Here is a 24,968-nt window from a genome sequence, read left to right as displayed (position 1 = left end):
TTTTGAATTTGAAGATCCTTTTAAAAATCTATAATTATTCTGCGCTGCTTGATTGCGCTGAAAAATTGATAAAATTTCACAGTTTAAAGAACTTGGTACCCCTTTTGAAAATCTACTTCTTTGCAGCACTGGTATTTCATTAAAAAATCTTTTAAAAATAAAGGATAAATAAAAAAGTCATACAAATTCCGCAATATAGAAAAATTTCGACTTTGCCGATCTTCTATATTCTTTAATTATTAAAAAAAATTGACAATTTTGAGGACTTTTAAGTTCCGGAAATGTCTTTAAAATAATTTTAAATATTCATTTTTGCTTTGGATGATCCTTTTTAAAGTTTATCCTGCACTACAAGGCCCTGAACAATTGATACCGAAGAATCCCTGTCTTAAAATTCATTTTTATTTTTTAAATTTATTTAAGTTTATTTTTTAAATCCTTCTTAAATATGTCCTAAAAAATTCATTTCTCATAAATAGCTAAAAATCTTTCAGAAATCAATGATCTTCTAGCGCAGGCAAATCCTTGAAAAGCCTCCTAATATCGAGGCCCTGAATATAATGAATTTGCAGTCCTGAAAGGTCTTTGAAAATACTTCTAACAATTTACATATATTTGAAAAAGTCCTTCCTTGAAAATCCTTTTCAGTTCTGATAGATATTTACGCTGTAAAATCTGAGAATGAAAGCTCAAATACGCTACGTTTGATTCTTAAAAATCATTAAAGGATCCGTGTAAAAATCAATAACATTTTACCTTTCGTAGATTTTTAAAAATGGTTTAAGAAATCTATGAATTTAATTTGAGGTATTGATAGTCCTTAAAAATTCACGGCAGTTTAACTCTTGGAGGAACGTATAAATTCTTATAAGAATCGATTATTTTGCGTTCCAATATAACCTATAAAGTCCTTTTTAAAAATCAGCCCTGGTAAATCCCAGGAAATCTTTTAGAAATTCACGACCTTCTAGCTCAAGTGAATCCTTAAAAATCCTTTTGAAAATTAATGAAGTAAAGCGCTGATAATAATCTTTAAAAATTCACGTATGTTTAGCTCATCCAGCCAAAATTGATGATTTTGTTCTCTGGTCCTTTTCGAATTTTAGTTTTGTCCAACCACTGAAAATCATTCTAAAATCTTTAAAAATCCTTTTGAAACTCCATGAAGTTAAGCTCTGTTAATCCTTTGAAATATGAACGGATTTTTAGCCCTGGCAGGTGCCCACAATATTATTAAAAATTTACGACTTAGCAGTCCTTGTTACTTATAGACCTGGTAGGTACCCACAAATCCTTCAATTTTTTCAATTTAATTCAGGCCTTTCTAGCATTAGTAGATCCTCAGTTTTCAATTTTGATACCCTTTTATTTTTTACATATCCACAACTTTTAGCGTAGATTGAATCTTAAAAATATGCATCCTTTTGGCTTTGACAAATCTTCAAACTATACTCGCATAGATTATGCTCGCATATTTAAAAAAAAATATTTTTTGAAATCCACAACATTTCATAGCTGTTTGTAGGCCTGGGAAATACCTACAAATCCTTTAAACAATTCAAGGTTTTTTAGCTTTAGTAGATCCCCAAGAATCCACGACTTTTTAGGTTAGATGGATCCCTAAAAATCCTCTTAAAATCATCGACTTTCAGGTTTTGGAAGAACCTTAAAAATCCTTTAAAAAATTCATTATTTTGAATCTCTAGCATATCCGTACAAAAATCTTTTAAAATCCACAAGTTTTTGTAATCTAATTTATCCTTAAAAATCCTCATAAAAACTCGAGCCCTTTTGGTTTGCTCATATCCTTAAGTATACTGTTAAAAATGCCAACAAATTTAGGGTTTCCCAAATCCCTTTAAAATTAAAAATTATGTAAAAATTCACAATTTCGATGATCTTTTTCGCTCTATTAGGTCCATACAAATCCACATCTATAGTCGTTTTGGTAGGTCCTGAAATATTCTTGAAAATTTTCTGCTTTGATTTTTTTTTTAAATCACGACGTCTTAATTCGCTCTGATAGATCCTAAAAACTCTCAAAAAGAATCTCACAAAAATATTTTGAAAATCCATCGGTCTTATAGATCCCAAAAATTACCAAGTAGTCTCTCTCAATATCATTTAATAATTATGTCTTATATAACTGTGTAATATCCTAAAAATTCCTGAAGAGTCTATCTAATATTATTTTAAGAATCCACACCTTTTATTGGTCTAACAGATTCGGAAATATATTTGAAAAAATTGTCTTAAAATCCTTGAAAAGTCTTAAAATCATTTTCCTCGTTTTAGTCCCGTCTTTTAGACACTGAGAACCCATTGAATACTATTTTTTTACATTGGGTCTTAATTCTCTCCGATAGATCCAGAAAATCCTTGAAAAATCCTCTCTTCCATTTACATTTGTTTTAAGATCATCCGCCTGGAATGGATCAGCCTTATTCGTCCTTGAAAATTATTTAAAAAATACACACCTATGACAGTCCTTGTCCATGACGAAGTCCACTACTATTGCCTTAAGAAATTGGTTATATCAGATAATAATCTTTTGCAAAGTCCGAGACTCGGGTATTTTTTGGAAAATTATTTCTCTTCGAAATTCATGAGTCTGAGGACTTGTGATGGTCCTCATAGTTCTCTTTTCAAAATATACGACTCTAAAAATTTAATTTTAAAATCGAGGTATCTGAAAGACCTGAAAATAATTTTTCAGAATCAAATTATTTTCTCCAAAAACCGTAAAATGCGGTTGTCCTTGAAAATGACTTGAAGTCCATAATTTTTTTTTAATTCACGGCACATAGAGTCATTGGATATTTTTTTCTCTTCAAAAAACACGACTCGATACTTTAAAAATCTCTGATTTTTTTGTTCTGAAATTTTTTCGTAGTCTTTATATTAAAAATTCACTATCGGATAGCCCTGGAAAATTAATAAATAAGTTTTGGAAAATTAATTTTTCATTTAAATCAAAGACTCTAGGTTGGTCTTCATTTTTAAAATCCACAAATCTGAAATCTGTCATTGAAACTTTAAGTTAAAATATCCAAAATTCTAACTATTCCTTGAAAATTATTAAAAAAAAAAAAAAATTCCCACCTGTGATACTCCTCGTCCTTGACAAAGTCCAGACTATTGCCTTAGGAATGGGTTATCTCAGATAATATTTTTTTTTCCAAAGTCCGAGACTCCGGAATTCCTTGGAAAATTATTTCTCTTAAAAAATTCACGAGTCTGAGGACCTGTGATGGTGCTGATAGTCCCTTTTTTTCAAAATATAAGACTCTTAAAATTTTATTTTAAAATCGATGAATCTGAAAGACCATGAAAATAATTTTTCAGAATCAAATTATTTTCTCCAAAAACCGTAAAATGCGGTTGTCCTTGAAAATGATTTGAAGTCCTTAATTTTTTTTTTTTTTAATTCACGGCACAGAGAATCATTGGATTTTTTTCCTCAAAAAACCACGACTCGATACTTTAAAAATCTCCGAAATTTTATTTTTCTTTTTCTAGTCTTTATATTAAAAATTCGTTATCGGATTGCCCTGGAAAATTAATAAATAAGTTTTGGAAAATTAGTTTTTCATTTAAATCAAAGACTCAATTAGGTCTTTATTTTTAGAATCCCCAAATCCGATAGTCAGTGAAAATTTATTAAAAAATCCGAGAGTCTAATTTTTTCTGAAAATTATTTCAAAAATCTCCAATGCTGATAGACCCCCCAAAAAATTATTTTTAGCTTTAAATTCCTGTATCCCTGCTCAAAATTTATTAGAAAAATCCGAGAGTCTAATTATCCCTGAAAATTATCTAAAAAATCTCCAATGCTGATAGTCCCCCAAAAAATTATTTTTAGCTTTAAATTCCTGTACCCCCCTGCTTCACCATAATTTTGGAAATTTATATCTGTGTATATGTATGTGTTTTTTGTGTGTGTATGTGTATGACCATCCACATTGACTTTATTTTGGTTATTAAACCCAATCCATTGACCGCAAAAATATTTTGATGTTATTGTATCGTTATCCTTTATCCTTTGAGCTCATCCCTTTAATGCAGACAAAAGAAGAAAATATATAAAAAAATTTGCGATGGAGGGAAGGAAAGGACAACACAGCAAAACCAAGGAAAAAAAACAACAACGTAATATTTTTGTTGCTCGTTTAAGGCCGCCTCGTTTAATGTTATTGCAGTGTGTGTGTATGTATGTGTGAGTATGTCGGTATCGTTGACCAACATACGTTCATCGTTTATTGTTAAAACATGAAAATGGTGTTATATTGACCATGTAGTCATTGATGGGATTTTTTTTTTCTTCGTCTTTCAATGGCTTCTTCCCCCTTTGTGTTTTTTCGGGGTTTGGGGTATGGGGAAAAAGCATATTATTCGAATTTAACGAAATAATTTTGGCCAACTCATAGTGTATTATATATGTGTGGAACTGTCGTTCACACACATGTTTTATGTGTGTGTGTCTCTTTAGGGGGTTGGAGTTTCTGTGCACTCCCCTTGGGGGTTTCGTTGTTTTTTTTTTTTTTTGGAAAACAAAATACTTTACGAAACACCACAGTTGCCGTTTTTTAACCAAAAGCAACTGTTTTCCGATTTTTTTCTCCTGCAGACACATAAAGTTTCGGCTCATTTTTTGTGCTGGCCAACACAAACAATAACAAACCATGCCGGAATTCTTTTGTTTTCCCTTTTGGCCATCAATGTGATAAATAGATTTTAAGCCTCCCTGCTGGGGTATGATATGTTTTTTACAATTGCAATTTTTTTCTGGGTATACCCTACAGTAGGAATGTTGTGACATTGTTTTTCTGTACAAAGAGCTTTTGGGGTTCCCAAATTCAGAACACACCCCCACCTTAAGTGTTCGCTTGACCTAAAAAAAAAATTATTTCTTTTATTTTCAAGGTAGGAGTTTTTCTGTATTTTATTGGACCCTTAATCATGGCCTTAGGGTTGCCCTAAAACGCAGATTTTTAGGAACTTTTGGAAAATATTTTTCCTTAACAGAACAAAAAAAATTTCTATAGTTTTAAAAAATGTTTCAAAAAAATACATCCTTAAATTTTTGTAGAAATCCAGGTTTATAAATATTTTCCTCACAATAACTTAAAAAAAAACGCAAGGGCAAAATTCTCCGATAGTCTGTCAAAATCTTTTTTAATTTCGAACTTTAGGGCTCTCCCTGTCCTCGAAAATCCTTTTGAATATTAAGGACTTTTCATCTCGGATTTTCCTGAAAATAACTTGAAGAATCCCCAATATCCCCATAATATGAAATTGCTGGCCAATCCCTTGAAGAGCACTTTGCCACATCAATTTTTTCAGGGATTCTAAAAATACTAACTATCCCTTGATTCTCATAAAGGGAGTTAATTAATTTTAGACGGCTTGCGAAATTACCGGAATTCTTTCCAAAAATATTTTAAAAAATTCATTGTTTTCTCTAAATTTCCCGGATTTATTTTTGTCAGCATTTTTTAAAAATTAAAAAAACCGATTTTTGATCAAATTTTTTTTTTTTGAAAATTGGTTTCTAAAAAATTTACGATTTTTAGTCGAAAGGTTCGTTAAAAAACATTAAAATAACATAACTTTAAATTTCTCCATTATTTTTTTTTTTTTTTTTTTGTTTTTGGCCTGGCAAGTCCTTAATTTCACAATTCCCACATCATTAACACAAAATTCCTTTAATGTGTCCATACTCAATACCCGACTTCTCTACTCGAAGTCTTCAAATAAAGATTCTGGAAGATCCTTAATTTTTGGCCAGAACTCCAAAATTATTTGTAATAAATCCATTATTTTAACTTGGAAGGTATTTTTAAATACCCAGTTTTGGGAACACGATCCATCCTTCTATTAAAAAAAAAAAAAAAAAACAATAAATAAATAAAATAAACGATTTTTAGACGAAGGGCTCGTCTTTGCCCAAGATTCATGTTCTTTGCAAAAAAAAAAAATAAATTATTTTCAAATATTCATACAAAATCCACGTTTCTTGATCTGATGATCCTTGAAAAAATTTTCTTTAAAAACTTCACATTTCTTGATCTGGAAAAAATATTCTTTAAATAATCCACGCTTCTTCAACTGATGGTCGTTAAAAAAAATTTTCTTTAAAAAATCCACGTTTCTTCAATTGATGGTCGTTAAAAAAATATTCTTTAAAAAATCCACATTTCTTCAACAGATGGTCCTTGAAAAAATATTCTTTAAAAAATCAACATTTCTTGATCCGATAGTCCTTGAAAAAATATTCTTTAAAAAATCCACTTTTCTTCAAGTGATGGTCTTTGAAAAAATATTCTTTAAAAAATCCACGTTTCTGATGGTCCTTGAAAAAATATTCTTTAAAAAATCCACGTTTCTGATGGTCCTTGAAAAAATATTTCTTAAAAAATCCACGTTTCTTCAACTGATGGTCGTTGAAAAAATATTCTTTAAAAAATCCACGTTTCTGATGGTCCTTGAAAAAATATTTCTTAAAAAATCCACATTTCTTCAAGTGATGGTCGTTGAAAAAATATTCTTTAAAAAATCCACGATTCTTCAACTGATGGTCGTTGAAAAAATATTCTTTAAAAAATCCACGTTTCTTCAACTGATGGTCCTTGAAAAACTATTCTTTGAAAACTCCACGTTTCATGGACTTAAAAATTTCCTTGAAATAATGGCTTGAACTCCGTAAAAAAGAATCTTGAGAATTCCGGTTATTTCTTAAAAATCTGGAATTGATGATTTAAAGGCTCATTTTGTTTTGATTTAAAATACCCTGCTTTTGGTTAAGAGATTTTTCAAATTAATTTTGTTTAGGTGAGATCCTTGATTTTTTAAACCATTTTTTGGTCTTTGGTTAGGGATCCTTAAAATGTTTTCTCAAAAAAAAGCCACTCTTTTTGGTCAGGGGGTCCATAAACAAATAAATTTTAAAAATCATTTTGTTTTTTTTAGATATTTTTATTTACAATTTTGAAAAAAAAATCTGGATTTTTTGCCAAAAGACACAATTTTTTATACCCTCAGCCATATGGCTACAGAGGGTATATATCATTTGATACGGTCAAAACGTGCCTAGTCGAAATAACGGTTTTAGACCCTAGGTCTCTTTGGACCAAATCCGTTTCAGGACATTTGGAGTCGATCTAGCGATGTCCGTCCGTCCGTCCGTCTGTCTGTCTGGCTGGTGCGTACGATAACTCTCGAAGAGAGTACCCGATTTGGTCCAAACTTTGTACATCGTAATATTTTTGTCAAACTTAGATCGAGTTCGGAGATGGGCAATATCGGTCCACTCCTTCTGGTACCTCCCCCACAAAAGGTCGAGATTTTCAAAAAATATATTTTCTGCACAGAAAGAGAAAGGATGATCCGATTTTGCCCCATCTTTGCAAATCCTAATATTTGTAACAGCGCAAGGTCAGGTGCAAAAATGGACAATATCGGATCACTCCATCAAGTACCTCCACCACAAAGGGTCAAAATTTTGAATAATTATAACTCTTATAAAATGTGATGTAAGGAACCAAACGTCTTAAAATTTCACACACCCCAATATTTCTATAAACCTATGATCTGGTGTTAACATGGAATATATCGGTCCACTCCTTCTGCTACCTCCCCCACAAAATGTCGACATTTTCAATACCCATGTGGCTCATAAAACGCCAAATTAACATCCGATTCCATTTAGACTTGGCACATCTGAATATTTCTATCAACACAAGATCTGTTATAAAGGTTGCATAGATCGAACCATTTCTTCTGGTACCTCCCCCATACATAGGGTTCAAGATTTTGAAAAAAACGCTCAAATAAAGCGAAATAAGCATCCAACTCTCTGCAAATTTCAAACATACAAAATTTTTGCTAACACAAGATTTGTATATATCTTCGAACCCTTTCTGGCACCTCACCCACATAGTGTCACAATTTTCAATAATTTTATCTGTTTTTATGATTTGGCATAAAATACGAAATGGACAATATTGACCCATTTCTTCGGAACCTGCTGCATAGAGGGTCAAACGTTTGAATAATCGTAATACTAGCCAAAATATATTAAAATAATTTAACGTAGGCTGAGGGTATATATCTGTCGGCAATACCGACTGATACTTTTTAACTTGTTTTAAATAATTTTTTGTCAGATGATCCTTTTGTCAGATGATCCTTGGTGAAAATTTTGGATAATCATAACTCCTACAAACTGTGATGTGAGAGCCCTATTGTTTCGACTTAAACATATGGAATGTATCGATTCACTCCTTCTGATACCTCCCCCACAAAGGGTCAAAAATTTGAACATCCACGAAGCTCATAAAACGCGAAATTATTATTCGATTTTATTCAAAATAAGTACATCTCAATATTTCCATCAATAAAAGATCAGTTATTAAGATGCTAGAGATCGGACCATTCCTTCTGGTACCTTCCACATAACTCAAAGCTGGGGGTATACATCTGTCGGTAAAAACCGACTGATACTACTTTACTTCTTTTATCTTGGTTTAACGAAAAAAGAAAATGTCTATATTTTTGCCATAAAGTCACAAAAAGACTCACAGTTATTAGCCAAAAACTCAATACTACACGACCACGTATTCCTTGAAAAATTGAAAAAACAAAAAAAAAAATGATTAGAGCTGTGGAAGTTCCAGAAAAAAATAATTTTAAATTTTTCTAAGGCGAAGGTCTTTGAAAAATTTTAAAAAATCCACATCAATTACATTCTTTAAAAAAATTCACTATTTTTCGCCAGTAAGTCCTTGTTCTTCTTATGAATTTAACAAAACATATTTTTTAAATGGCTGCTGTTATTGAAGTGGAAGTTCTTGAAAAGGAAGTTCTTGAAATTTATTTTTATAAATCTACGATTTTGAAGTCCTCGAAAAAGAAGTCCTTGAAATATATTGAAAAAAATCCACTATTATTGAATTGGAAGTCCCTTAAGAAGATGTCCTTGAAATTTTTTATGCCAGAAAAAAATAACGAAAATTAAAGAGCACCACAGCGGAGGTCCTGGAAAAATATTAAAAAAATCCACATTTATTACATTTTTTTAATAATTCACTATTTGGCCAGGAAATCCTCGAATATATATTTTTTTAAATTCACGATTATTGATCTAAGATTCTTGATTTTTTTAAAAAAAACCACGATTACTGGTAGGCGTGGCCTCGAAATATCTTTGAATTTAACAGAAAATTCTTTTGTAATGGCTGCTGTTATTGAAGTGGAAGTTCTTGAAAAGAAAGTCCTTGACATTTATTTTTTATAAATGTACGATTTTGAAGTCCTTGAAAAAGAAGTCCTTTAAATATATTGAAAAAAGAAGATGTCCTTGAAATGTTGTATGTTAGAAGGAAAAAAAATAATGAAAAAAGACTGCTAAAGCGGAGGTCCTGGAAAAATATTTTAAAAAGTTTTAAATGGCTGCTGTTATTGAAGTGGAATTTCTTGAAAAAGAAGGCCTTCAAATTTATTTTTATAAATCCACGATTTTGAAGTCCACTATTATTGATGTGAAAGTCCCTTAAGAAGATGTTCTTGAAATTTTTTATATTAGAAGAAAAAAAATAATGAAAATTAAAAACAACTAAAGCGGAGATCCTGGAAAAAAAATCAAAAAAAAAACACATTTATTAAATTCTTTAAATAATTCAAATAATTCTACTTGGCCAGAAAATCCTCGAATATATATTTTTTTAAATCCACGATTATTGATCTAAGATTTTTAATTTTTTTTAAACAAATCCACAATTACTGGTAGGTGTGGTATGAATCGTCGCGACGATTTTTTAAGTCTTTCGACGATTTGTCCTTGAAGAAGAAGACCTTGAAATGCAGTAAGAAAAATGCACTATTATTGTAGTCAAAGACCTTGAAGAAGTCCTTTAGTTCTAAGAAATCCATGATTCTTCAATTGGAAGCCCTACCAATTTATTTTAAGAAATCTACGATTATTGATGTCCTTGAAATTTATTTTATGAAGTCCACGATTATTCAAGTGAAAGTCCTTGAAATGTATTTTATGAAATTCACGATTATTGATCCGGAAGTCCTTTAAGAAATCCTTGAAATTTATTTCCAAAATCCACGTTTATTGAATTGGAAGTCCTTGAATATCCACATTTATTGAATTAGCAGTCTTAGAAATCTATTTTAAGAAATCCACGACTATTGAAGTCCTTGCTGTTCTTGAAATTTATTTACTTTATTTTAAGAATCCTTGAAATTTATTTTAACAAATCCACGGTTATTTATGTCCTTGAAATTTAATTTTTTATTTTAAGAAAAAAAGGGCTATTTATGTTCGTTAATTTTGATTTTATTTTTAAGGAATATACGGTTATTGATGTCCTTGAAGTTTTATTATTGATTTATTTATTTTAAGAAATCCACGACTATTGCATTGGAAGTTCTATAAATTTATTTAAAAAAAATTACAATTTTTGAATTAGCAGTCCTTGAAATTTAGAAAAAAAAGTCTTTAAAAAAATGTTTAAAAATTCCACTTTTCAAAATAATTTTGTCCAAGAAATCTTTAAAAAAGCCATTATTATTAAAACTCACGATTTTTTGTAATAGAAGTCCTTGAATTTAAATTTTGGCTTAAAAAAACGCTTCTTGGCTAGGAAGTAATTGAATGGTATTTCAAAAAAATCCACTAGACCCACGATCCTTGACCGGGGATTTGTGGAAAAGTATGTTTTCCAAATCCATGATTATTGGTCAGAAAGTCCTTAAAAATGTATAAGACATCCTTGAACCTCAAACAGAAAGTCCCTCAAAAGGTGTGAAATCCCTCTTCTTCTCCGTACAAAATCCCTCTCCTCTCCTCCCTCTAGGTATTAATAGTACAATAATGGGTACATTTTGGTATTTTTTGTTAATTTATCTCTGTCCGTCAGTTCGTCTGTCCGTCCGTTGTAATCACGCTAGAGTCAAAATGAATTACTAAATGAAGCTAAAATTTTGTGAAGATCCGTATTTTTTTTGCAGGTAGGTCAAGTGCGAAGATCGACTATATCGGCCTACGATATATTGTGGCCCCATGTAACGGTACCTTCAGATATGCCGTCTTTTGACAATTGTATCCAAACTTTTTAATGGAATTGTCTGAAAATCCACACAAGGAGTTCCTTCTGAGAACTTTACCCTCTGGTATATAGGTTCACGATATCGTATAGCCCACATACAACGGTCCCCCCCACCACGATATTTGCTATTTTGATGATCCTAGCCACATTATTTACCGGAATTGTTTAAAATTTCGTACTTAGAGTTCGTAAAGAAAACTACAGACAATGACAGAAAATGGTATATGCTGGTTCAGGTCTTCGTATAGTCTCCATATATCAGTACCTCCTTATATTCGGAATTTTGCTTTGAATTTTAGCTACAATATTCACCGAATTTGTTCGAATTTTCGTATTTGAAGAACCTAACAGGTACTACAGCCTGTGACAGAAAATTGTTTGTGCAGGTCCACATCTTCGTATAGCCCCCTCCCAATATTCGGTATTTTGATTATTATTTTAGCGTCATTATTCACCAGAATTCTTTCAAATTACATATTTAGAGTTCGTTATGGGAACTACGGTCTGCGACAGAAAATTGTGTATGCAGGTCCAGGTCTTCGTATAGGCCCCATATATCAGTACCTCCCCATATTCGGTATTTTGATTATTTTGTTTACATTATTCCCCGGACTCGTTTTCTAATTTCGTATTTGAACATTTTAATGGCTTATGGCAAAAGTTGCCAATGCGGGTCCACGTTTTCGTGTAGACCCCAGTATATTGGCTTTATTCGTTATTTTTAACTTTTTAACAGAATTTTTAATAGATTTTACTTTTTATCCAAATTCTTTCCAAATGGTTAAGGGTATTCAAAGTTAGGTCCGGCCGAACTTACTGTTTTTTTACTTCTTTAAAGTACGGCCGTATGCCACCCCTTCAAAACCACAGTGAACGGCAGCCAACAACTCTAAAATTTTACTTTTCTTCTACGCCTAATACTATGCAACAGTATTCAGTAAATTTGAAGTACCATCTGCCCCTTTGGTTTCGAAATTCAACGAATTTTGATTTTTCTCACTCCTTACTCCATCCAAATTAAAAATTCAGACATGTATTTTTATTCAGCATTTTCACACAGCATTTAGCACCTTTTCGCACTATTTGTGCCCTAGAAGAACGAATGTCCCGTTTTTGGTTACTGAAGTGTTTTGGTTGTAGGGTATTGGGCCATTCAGCAGCGGCCATTATTTTCGATAATATTTCACACCCCAGGTTATGTATTTCAATATTTAGCCAGCCTCCATTGTCCTTCGAATCCTTTTCTTCTCTTAAAGACGGCTACAAATCAAGCGGCAATTTCTTTTGTAACATAACTACCCGACCTTCTTTCTTTACCCCCTTCTTGCGAACCTAGATGGTCACTTTCCAGATTTTTTCTTCGCCAAGAATATATGAAACCCATAAAGCATTTCAATTTATGTGTAGAGATTCTTATCTCTAAAAAAAAACAAAAAAAAACATTCCAAAAAAAGTCCTTATTGTCCTCACCGAAAAAGGGGGGTTTATCCTCCTCAGCTATGGCCTGAAAATGTTTACGTGTCTTCTTGTTTCTCGGCTTATCAAATTGTAGTAAATTGAGTTGAAACTATATGGATTTGTTACCTTTCTCGGCGGCCATTGTCCATTGCCACTAAATGAATGGTGGCCACGGCAGAGAGAAAAAAAAAAAGGACTGACCGGCCATTGTTCGAGAAAGTGTAACGTAAGAATTCGTATCGATTTTTTTTGGTTCCTATTTTCTTTGTTTGTGTGATTTGGCAATTTCAAATGGCCTTGCTTCGTTTTTTTTTAGATTTTAGTATTTCTCCTTTGGCCGCATGCTTGTTAACCCTTAAATGATGTTTTTTCTACAACGTCTTCTTTACAATGATGGCAAACCATTGCCAGCCTAAAAGTATGCCCCACACATGGCCCATTTTCGTTAAATTCGCTCTACGCCATAAACATAGAGTTTAATGCTTTTTAACATGCTCAACACATATTAAATGTAATTTTTTGTTGCTGCTGTTGTTGCTATTGTCAATTATTATGATCATGGTTTTTGTTGTTGTTGTTTTTCTAGGCTCCTCCAGCTCCTTCTCACTTTCTTTGGATTCTGTACTTCATTGCCATGCTAGTAGTTTGCGTACTTTATGGGTTCAAAAAAATTTATGAACATCATTTAGATTTTTGATGTGCAAAAGGAAGATAAATAGAAAAAGAAGAAGAAGAATAAAATGAGGAGGGAGAGGAAGGAAAGGGTAAAAAATAACAAAGAGGATATAAGGATTTCTATGTGTTATTTTTTTTATAGGGAAACCATGAAATGTAGGGGGGTAATGATTCAGTTGACGATTTTTTAACAATACCCCGAAAGTAGGCAATAAAAAATAGTAATCATAACAGTTTGAAGACATTTTTTTTGTAGAAGACTTGAAGTAGGTTGTCTGTAGAAAGGAGATCTATTCGGAGCATAAATGAAACATCTACAAATTTTATTTATTAGAAAATTCCCAAAGTTATTTTCTCACTTTCTTAAGTCTTATGCAGCGAGAATTTCTTTAGGGACTTGTTTGCAGACCGAAGGCCTCTAAAAGACCATTTATATATCTGTCTGTAGAAAAATATGGAATGGAATCTTAAAAGGTCTTCTTTAGAAAATCATCCTTAGGGAGAAGAAACAATATTTCGTAGGGAGGAGACCCTTCATTGGAGAGAAGTAACTTGACAGATTTTCTGTAGAGAGGATACCATATTGAGAATCTCGATTATGAGGAAGTCATTAACAGATCTTCTATAGAAAACACATCCTTGAAAGATCTACTGTAGAAAAACCAGTAGAGAAATCTTTTAGTTGGGCGGGGCCGACTTTATGATACCCTACACCACTTTGCTAATTTAGTTGAGCTCCACATAACAATGAAAAGTTTTTATGGGAGAATTTAATCATACAAGCTATGATTATAATTATAATTTAAAGTTCAAAGGACTAAATACGCCGAAGTATTTGTATCTTTTAATTTCGGACTTGTATTGCCCATTTGATGTACAATTATATCTAAATCGGAACCGATATTGATAAAATTTGGCAAAGATTTTTCTGAGCTGTATTTGATATATTTCCCTGAATATCGTTGTTACGGAGTGCATATTACGGCTGTGGGTAACAAATATGACAAATCGGATTAACAGTATATATGGGAGCTATAGCTATATCTAAACCGATCTTCACCAAATTTGACATACTAGCTTCTAGACTCAATTCGGTCGTAAGTGCCAAATTTCATCACATTTGGAAAAATTTTAGACGTTTTGTGCGCAATAAAAGTTAAATCGGACGAAGTAATATATATGGGAGCTAATCTAAATCTGAACCGATCTCGATAAAATTTAGCAAATGTATTTCTGAGCTGTATTTGATATATTTCCCCAAATATTGTTGTTACAGAGTGCATATTACGGCTGCGGAGGACAAAAATAACAAATCGGATGAACTATATATATGGGAGCTATAGCTACATCTGAACGGATTTCGATCAAATTTGGCATACTTATTTTCAGGCCTAATTTGGTTGTATGTTCAAAATTCCATACTATTCGTGCTGATATTACACGTTTGGTGCACAATAAAAGGCAAATCGGACGAAGATATATATGGGAGCTATATCTAAATTTTTATCAATTTTCTCCAATTTCAAAAGCGTTCGTCCTTGGGCCAAACAAATGATTTGTGCAAAATTTCATCTGGATAGGGCAATAAATGCGAACTGTACTTTGTTTACAAAAATACATGGACAGACGGACAGATCGACGGACGACTCAGAATGTGATTCTATGCAGATCATCAAAAGGAACTATGGGTCTATCTCGTTTCCTTATGCCTGTTACAAACAAATGCACAAAAACATAATACCCTGACCACCTTGTGGTGTAGGTTATAAACACTTAAAAGTTCTCATATACATTGAAAAATAGGGAAATCCCATGGGGAGTCTTCGGTAGAGACAGGACACTTTTATCCTATCTAAAAAGAGGAACAGAAGTTTTTTTTCTTTAAAGAGTATGCAACTCAGAGGTCTTCTTATATAAAGAGAGGAGAAACTTAAGAGGTCTTCAGTAGAGAGAATAGCCCTTAAGACTCGGTGCTTTGAAAACAAGAGACGCCTTAGACTTCTTTTGTAGAAAGATTGTCTTTTTAATGCCTTTTCCAAAGATAGATCGACTGCTTTAAGACCCTCTTAAGAGTGAAGGGGTTTCAAGGAGCTTAGGTAGATAAAATTTGAATGTCTTCCGTTGAAAAAGACCTCTTTAGAAAAGAACTCTTCAGTTAAAAAAAATCCTTTAACAGTGTACTAAAGAGGAAGAGAGTTTGAGAGTACTTTTTTATTGAAAATCATTCAAATTTCTGGTATTTGGGGAAACAAATCGGATGAGGCTTCGAAAAGGGGAGACTTCTTAGAATTCTTCTGTATAGAGAAAGGACGACTCCTTAAACTTCTTCTATAGGGTGAAGAAATTTAAGTACATTCTTTAGGGAGAATATCATAAAAATGTCTTTTCTGGAAAGAAGACCCGTAGAAGATCTTCTATCTTAAGAAGAGAGCTTCTGGAGAAAAAAAGTACTTTGGAGGTCTTCTGTATAAAGAAGACTTATAAGCGGTCTTCTCAACGGAAAAACAGTTCAATTAGTTCTCCCTTGAAGCGAAAATTTCTCAAAATCCTTGTTTTTGTTGAGGTCTTTCTAGGAGTCTTCTGCACAAAAAAGGCTTGTAGACGATCTTCTATCTGAAGAAGAGGTTTTCTGGAGAAAAAAATTACTTTGTAGATATTTTGTACAGAAAAGAATCAAGTGGCTCAAGCCATGGACAACTACATCAAAGGGTCTTAAGTGAATATTTCTCAAAGGAGGTCTCTTGTAGAGAAGGATGCCTTTAAAATTTCTTGTCCGGGAAAAAAACCCTTGAAAACCTTTTGTATGAATAATTACTATTAAATAAGACCTCAGGGATCGCATTTCAGAGTTATTCCTATTGTTTTTTTGATAAAAACCAAATACAGTTGATTTTAGGGAGATGATCTTCCATAAGACTTCTGTGGAAAGAAGACTTTCAAAAAATAAATAAATAAAAAATAAAGAGGTCTTCTGAAGATCTTCTATTTATGGAAAAGCTCGATTAAACCGCCATTAATTGGAAGTCCCTCTAGTTTCCTCTCTATAGAATATTTTTAGTAACCTTCTATTTGAGAAGCTTTCTTCGAGGCATTCTATCCACAGAACCTTCAATAGGGCATATTTTAACAGAAGCCCGCTGTGTATAGAAGACCTCAAAAAGGTATTCTCTCAATGTAAGATCTTGAAGTGTTCTTCTGTCAATGGAAGACCATCAAAAGGTTTATCCAATAGAAGACCATGAAAAATTGTTTTCTTTGGTCCTTTGCAAGTCCTCCCATCCAGGTAAGATATTTTACAGCTCTTTTGTTTAAAGATATATACAAAGGACTCTTATCTATAGGAAAATCCATTTACGAGATGTCAGGAGATTTAAAAAAAAATGCTCTACCTATAAATGACTTCAACGTGAACTCCTGATTATGGAAATCGTTCCGTCAAAAGGAGTCCTTACAAAGAACTTCCATTTGTAAGGGATCGTCAAAAGGGGTACAGAAGAAATAACATTATAATTTGCGGTCAAAAGAAAAATAATATTTTCATGTCTTCCATAGACAGGAGGCCTTTTAATGGTCTTCTATAAATTGAATGCCTTTTCAAGAATTCCTTTAGACATAGGGACTTTTATAGGCAGGTGTATAACTTGAGGTCATCTATAGATAGAAGACCTATAAGAAATATTCTATACTTTTTTCTCTTTATCCTTAGAATTTCTGTAAAAAGTCCTCCATTGTAATGGTCCTTTTCATGGGCTCCCTTAGACCTTTAGGAGGTCTCATTTTTTTTATTTTCTTAGAAGTTCCTTCAATCCTTGGAATTCCTGTAAAAGGCCGTCCATATGTAAACCTAGAGACAAAATATTATTTTCATGTCCTCCGGAAGCCATTTAAAGATTTTCTATAGATTGAGGTCCTTTTTAAGCACTGCAAGATCTTCTCTTCTTTTTTACCTTAGAAGATCCTTTCATCCTTGGAATAGGTAGTCCATATTAAAAAGTTTTGTCCTTTAAATTGAGGGCTTCCTTATACCTTTAGAAGTTCTTCTATTTTTTTTTCTTAGAAGGTCCTTTTATCCTTGGAATTCCTCTAAAAAACCGTCCATATGAAAAACTTTTTTTCATAGAGACAAATATTGCTCTGGAGACCTTTTAAAGATTTTCTACAGATTGAGGTCAAGGACTGCAAGATCTTCTCTTCTTTTTTTCCTTTAGAAGATCCTTTCATCCTTAGAATTCCTGTAAAAATCGTCCATATTTAAAAGTTTGATACTACATATTGAGAGCTTCCTTACACCTTTAAAAAGTCTTCTATTTTTTATTTTCCTTGGAGATCCTTTTATCCTTGGAATTCCTGTAAAAAGTCGTCCATATGTAAACCTTGTTTCCAGAGACAAATATTATTTTCATGTCTTCCGGAGTCCTTTTGTGGGTTGTCTAGAGATTGAGGTAATTTTCAAGAACTCCTTAATACCGAAGGATTTTAATAAGTGGGAGTTATAGAGCCAGGAGTCCCCACTAAAGCCAGTAGTCCCACCTAAAGCCAGGAATCCCCCTAAAACCTGAAGTCACCCCTAAAGCCAACAGTCCTCCTTGAAGTCATCTATAGATAGACCTTTAGGAGGCCTGCGATTTTCCTATTTTCCTTTTATCCTTGGAGTTCCAAAGGCCTTTTGAAGGTTATCTTTAAATTAGGGTCATTTTTAAGGGCTTCCTTAGACGAAAAAATTTCTAATGCTTTCTTTTTCTTCTTCTCTTCTTCCTCTTCCCCTAGAAGATCCTTTTATCCTTGAAATTCCTGTAAATAGTCGTCCGTATGCAAATTCTTTTTCCTATAGATTGAGGTCCTTTTATGGAATCCCCTAGACGGAAGAATAATATAAGCAGGAGTCCTTGATATAAGCAGGAGTCCTTGAGGTCTTTGAAGTCATATATAAATATAAGACCTTTGGGTGGTCTTCTATTTTTTTATTTTCCTAGAAGATCCGTCTATCCTTGAAATTCCTGTAAAAAGTCGTCCATATTCCAATTAATTTTCCTATAGATTGAGGTCCTTTTCAAGGACTCATCTAGACGGAAGAATCTCTATAAGCAGGAGTCCTTGAGGTCATCTATAGATAGAGGACCTTTATGAGGTCTTATTTTCTTTTTTTTTCCTCAGGAGATCCTTCTATCCTTGGAATTCCTGCAAAAACTCGTCCATATGTAATTTTTTTCCCTAAAGACAAACATTATTTTTATGTCTTCCGGAGGCACTTTGGAGGTTATCTATGGATTGAGGTCATTTTTAAGAACTCCTTAATACCGAAGGATTTTAATAGGTGGGAGTCCCACTTTGAAGTCATCTATAGATAGAAGACCTATATGAGGTCTTTTCTTCTTTTTTTCCTCAGGAGATTCTTCTATCCTTTTTCCTAGAGACAAAATATTATTTTCATGTCTTCCGAAGGCCTTTTTTAGGTTATCTATAGATTCAAGTCCTTTTCAAGGGCTCCCTCATACGAAAATATTTCTAAAGCCTTTTTGTTCTTATTTTCTTCTTTTTTCCTAGAATATCCTTTTATCCTTGAAATTCCTGTAGAAAGTCGTCCTTGCAAAAAGTCGTCTTTTTCCTATAGATTGAGGTCCTTTTCAAGGACTTCCTTAGACGGAAGAGTCTCTTTAAGCAGGAGTCCTCTTTGAGGTCATCTATAGATGGAGGGCCTTTATGAGGTCTTATTTTCTTTTTTCCCTGTAAGATCCTTTTATCCTTGAAAATCCTGTAAAAAGTGGTCCATATGTAAAACTTTTTTCCTAAAGACAAAATATTATTTTCATGTCTTTCGACGGTCTTTTTAAGGTTATCTATAGATTGAGGTCCCTTTCAAGAACTCCTTAATACCGAAGGATTTTAATAGGTTGGAGTCCCCTTTGAATTCATCGATAGATAGGAGACCTATAAGAGGTATTTTCTTCTGTTTTTTTCCTCAGGAGATCCTTCTATCCTTTTTCCTAGAGACAAAATATTATCTTCATGTCTTCCGAAGGCCTTTTGAAGGTTATCTATAGATTGAGGTCCTTTTCAAGGACTCCCTTAGACGAAAAGATTTCTAAAGCCTTCTTCTTCTTATTTTTTTTCTTTCTTCCCTTAGAAGTTTATTTTGTCCTTGAAATTCCTGCCAAAAGTCGTCCATATGCAAATTCTTTTTCCTATAGATTGAGGTCCTTTTCAAGGACTCCCTAGACGGAAGAATCTCTATAAGTAGGAGTCCCCCTTGAAGTCATCTGTATATGGAGGGCCTTATGAGGTCTTATTTTCTTGTTTCCCTGGAAGATCCTTTTATCCTTCGAACTCCTGTAAAAAGTCGCTCAGAGACTAAATATTATTTTCATGTCTTCCGAAGGCCTTTTTTAGGTTATCTATAGATTGAGGTCCTTTTCAAGAACTCCTTAATACCGAAGGATTTTAATAGGTAGGAGTCCGATTTTGAAGTCATCTATAGATAGAAGACCTATATGAGATCTTTTCTTCTTTTTTCCTCAGAAGGTCCTTCTATCCTTTTTCCTAGAGACAAAATATTATTTTCATGTCTTCCGAAGCACTTTTTTAGGTTATCTATAGATTGAGGTCCTTTTTAAGGACTCCCTTAGACGAAAAAATTTCTAATGCCTTCTTTTTCTTCTTCTCTTCTTCCTTTTCCCCTAGAAGATCCTTTTATCCTTGAAATTCCTGTAAAAAGTCGTATTTTTCCTATAGATTGAGGTCCTTTTCATGGACTCCCCTAGACGGAAGAATCTTTATAAGCTGGAGTCCCCTTGGGGTCATCTATAGATAGAGGGCCTTAATGAGGTCTTATTTACTTTTTTCCCTGGAAAATCCTTTTATCCCTGGAACTCCTGTAAAAAGTCGCTCATTTGTAAAACCTTTGTCCTAGAGACAAAATATTATTTTCGCGTCTTGCGGAGGCCTTTTGAAGGCTATCTATAGATTGAGGTCCTTTTTAAGAACTCCTTTGCACCGAAAGATTTACAAAGCCAGGAGTCCTCCTTTGATGTCATTTATAGATAGAAAAGCTCTCGGATGTCTTCTCTTCTTTTTTCCTCAGAAGATCCTTCTATCCTTGGAATTCCTCTAAAATATTTGCCCTGAAAAATATTATCTTTATGTCTTCCGGAGGCCTTTTGAAGGTTATCTATAGATTGAGGCCCCTTTAAAGGAACGATTTATATAGGCAGGAGTCCCCCTTTGCAGTCATAATAGATAGAAGACCTATAAGAGGTATTTTCTTCATTTTTTCCTCAGAAGATCCTTCTATTCTTGGAATTCCTATAAGAAGTTGTCCATATATAAAACTGTTTTCCTAGAGACAAAATATTATTTTCCTGGCTTGCAGAGATCTTTTGAAGGTTATCTATAGATTGAGGTCCTTTTCAAGAACTCCTTAATACCGAAGGATTTTAATAGGTAGGTGTCCCATATTGAAGTCATCTATAGATAGAAGACCTATATGAGGTCTTTTCTTCTTTTTTCCTCAGAAGATCCTTCTATCCTTGAAATACCTGTAAAAAGTCGTCCATATGTAATTTTTTTCCTAGAGACAAACATTGTTTTCATGTCTTCCGGAGGCCTTTTGTAGGTTGTCTATAGATTGGGATTCTTTTAAGGACTCCTCTAGATAGAAAGATTTCTAAAGCCAGGAATTCCCACTGAAGGCATTTATAGAGCCAGGATTCCCCCCCAAAGCTAGGAGCCCCCCTAAAGCCAGCACCCACCTAAAGCCAGGAATCACCTTTAAAGCCAGGAGTCACCCCTAAAGCCAGCAGTCCCCCTTGAAGTCATCTATAGATAGAAGACCTTTAGGAGGTCTGCTATTTTTTATTTTCCTAATAGATCCTTTTATCCTTTGAGTTCCTGTAAAAAGTCGTCCATATGTAAAACTTTGTTCTTCTACCCCCTTTTTTTGTTGTCGCCCCCACACAACCGTTTGATTATGGCAAACAAATGATAAGTTTACTTCTTTTTGCCAAGGAACAACTACAACAACAACTACAAAATTGGAAACAAAAACCGAAAGAAAGCAAAACCAAATGATTTCAATTAGTTCCATTTCAGCCACAAATACCACAAATCCTAAACAATTATCAGAGAGCCACAAAAAAAAAAAAAACAGAAGAGAAGTGAACGGCAGGATAAACAAACCTGGCGAAGGATGGGTAGACAGTTGGATATAATCCCTAATTGAGAGAACACATTGAGAGAAGAAGACCATGAGGCAGGATATAAATGGAAATTTGTGGAAAATCAGATGGAAGTGCAAAGTTGAAGAGCTGCAATGGAGGATGGAAGACGAAGGTGGATGAGAGGTGGCCGGAAAAAAAGTATAAACTTCATTAGTTCGATGTTAAGTTCTAACCAGAATGAGGTAACAAACAATTGGAACATGTTTTGTATTGGCAATGAAGATGAAAATGGATTCGAGAAGCAACAACGACAACAACAAGGATGCACACAGATACGAAGACACACATACATTCAAACAAATATAATTTTTTGTTGATAAGTTTTTTGCTGGTATTTTTTTTTTTTTTTTTGTTATTTTCATTTGGAGGTATGATACTCCTTTTCCATATAAGGACTATGTGGTGGTTTAGCTAATCCTTGAACAACTAAAACACACTTGGAAAAAGGAAACATTGCCAATTACCTTGGCACACACACACTCACACAGCTGCAAAAGAGAGAGAGAAAAACCACAGCACCCAAGTAATCATCCTATCAAGGAGTCATCTGGCAAAAAAAAGAGGACTAAAAAAATTCTACTGTGTACGTGGAACAACCCAGTAAACAATTTTTGCCGAATTCGGTCCGATTTCTGTCAGAATCTCTGAAAAAATGTCCGATTCTGATTCCGAATTCCTTCCGATTTCGGTACGAAAGTTGTATGGACGTGGTCACCGAATTCGGAAAGATTTTCTGAAAAAAATCTGAAAAAATATTAGATTTTCTGGACGAATTCGGTCCGAATTCGGTGAAAATTCTTGAAAAAATAGGAGAAAAAATTAGATTTTCGGAAAAGATTCGGAGGACAACTCCGAATTTCTGAAAGAAATCGGGCAGAATTCGTCTGGAAATTCGGCGGAATATTCAGATTTTCTAAAAGAAATCGGTCAGAATTCGAAAGAAAATTCGGAATAAAATTCAGATTTTCTGAAAAAAAAAAAACGCTCAGAATTCGGGAGAAAGTTCCGATTTTCTGAAAGAAATCTTTCAGAATTCGGAAGAAATATCGAAAAAAATCGTCACACCACTTAAAAATGAAAAAAAAAAACACATATTTATTTATAAAACAAACAATTTATTTCGGGTTTCGTAAAAATGTAGTTTAAATATTACATCTATAATACATTTACATTATAAATATTATTTTTATTAGGAACATAACATACAGTAGCACGTTTCTGTTTCAACTGCTAAACAAGAACTAAAAATAAAAAGCAGTGCACACAGAAAACCGGTATGTAGTTGTTTTTGCAATTTTTTTCCATCATATTTTTTTGGGAACGAAAGAGAAAGAGGCTGATTCACAACAACAACAAAACGCACATTTTTACAACGGAAAATCTAACAGTTCACAATAACAATAACAAATAGCATTTTTGCTTTGCGCTTTGTTGTTGTTGAGATCTTGAAATGAATGATCACAACAACAACTACTATGGGAGAGAATGTGTCAAACCACCACCATCCGTTTACATGTGGGAGAGAATATGCCAGAGCAATAGACAATCTACTCTCTCCGTTTGTACATTTTTCGAGTTTTTTTCGCTTAAAAACACAGGAAAATGTGCAGAAATTCTAAAAAAAAAACGTTTAGAAAATCGGACCAATTTCTATCAGAAATTTCTGAAAAAATCGTCAGAAATTTCGGAAAAAAATCTAAAATCAGAGCAGTCGGAAAAAATTGTTTACTGGGAAAGTAAAAAACTTTTCCTGTCGATGTGTGTGTGTGTATGTGTATGTGTGTGTGTCTTGTTCCCCATAATTAACATGCACAATTGCAATTATTCTCTCCCAGCTGGCATTAGACAAAAGTTCACAAAAAAGACTGATGTTGAGGCTGTAGCTGATGAAGAATGACAACAACACAACACCACACCATGCCATGCCAACACACACAACATGTGGCACAACAAACAAACGGAAATAGAGGAAAAAATACAACAACTAAAAAAATAACAACAACATGTAAAAAAGCTGTGGCCGAACTTTGAATACCCTCCACCATTTGGAATGAATTTTGGCAATTCTCAAAAAAAAAAAAATAAAATCCGTTAAAAATTCTGTTAAAATCTTAAAACTGCCGAATGTAGCTGTTATATTAGGGTCTATACCAAGACATGGACCTGCAATATTGAAATGCGAAACTGAAAAAAAATCGGTAAAAATGTATAATGTCTCTAAAATTATTAAAATACCGAATATGGAGGCTATATGAAGACGTGGACCTGCACAGACAATTTTCTCTCTTAGGCTGTAGTATCCATTACGAACTTCAAATACCAAATTTGAAATAATTCCGGTAAATAATGTCGCTAAAATCAACAAATAACCGAATTTCGGAAGCTACCGTTATATGGGGGCTATACGTAGACATGGACCTGCACAGACAATCTCCTGTCATAGGCTGTAGAATCCATTACGAATACCAAATTTGAAAGAATTCCGGTGAATAATGTCGCTAAAATCATCAAAATACCGAATATCGGGAGGTACCCTTATATGAGGGCTATACGAAGACGAGGACCTGGGCGGACAATTTTCTGTCCTAGGCCGTAGTATTCATTACGAACATCAAATACCAAATTTGAAAGAATTCCGTTGAATATTGTCGCTAAAATCATCAAAATACCGAATATCGGGAGGTTCCGTGGACTGGCACAGACAATTTTCTGTCATAGGCTGAAGTATTCATTACGAACTTCAAATACAAAATTTGAAACAATTCTGCTAAATAATGTCGCTAAAATCACCAAAATACCGAATATCGGGAGGTACTGCTATTTGGGGGCTATACGAAGACGTGGACTTGCAGAGACAATTTTCTGCCATAGGCTGTAGTATCAATTACGAACTTCAAATACCAAACTTGAAAGGATTCCGGTGAATATTGTCGCTAAACTCATCAAAATACCGAATATCGGAAGGTACCCTTATATGGGGGCTATACGAAGACGTGGACCGGCACAGACTATTTTTTGTCTTGGGCTGTAATATCCATTTCGAACTTCAAATATAAAATTTGAAAGAATTTCGGTAAATAATGTCGCTAAAATCATCAAAATACCGAATATCGGGAGGTACCGTTATATGGGGGCTATGCGAAGACATGGACCTGCAGAGACAATTTTCTGTCCTCGGCCGCAGTATTCATTACGAACTTCAAATACCAAATTTGAAAGAATTCGGGTAAATAATGTCGCAAAAATTATCAAAATACCGAATAACGGGAGGTACACTTATATGGGGGCTATACGAAGACGTGGACCTGCACAGACACTTTTCTGTACTAGGCCGTAGCATCCATTACGAACATCAAATACAAAATTTGAAAGAATTCCGGTGAATAATGTCGCTAAAATCATTGAAATACCGAATATCGGGGAGGTACCGTTATATGGGGGCTATACGAAGACGTGGACCTGCAGAGACAATTTTCTGTCATAGGCTGTAGCATCCATTACGAAA

The sequence above is a fragment of the Musca domestica genome, unplaced genomic scaffold, assembly GCF_030504385.1.
Source record: "Musca domestica strain aabys unplaced genomic scaffold, Musca_domestica.polishedcontigs.V.1.1 62, whole genome shotgun sequence".
Taxonomy (NCBI): Eukaryota; Metazoa; Arthropoda; class Insecta; order Diptera; family Muscidae; genus Musca; species Musca domestica.
Note: the sequence above shows the minus strand (reverse complement) of the source record.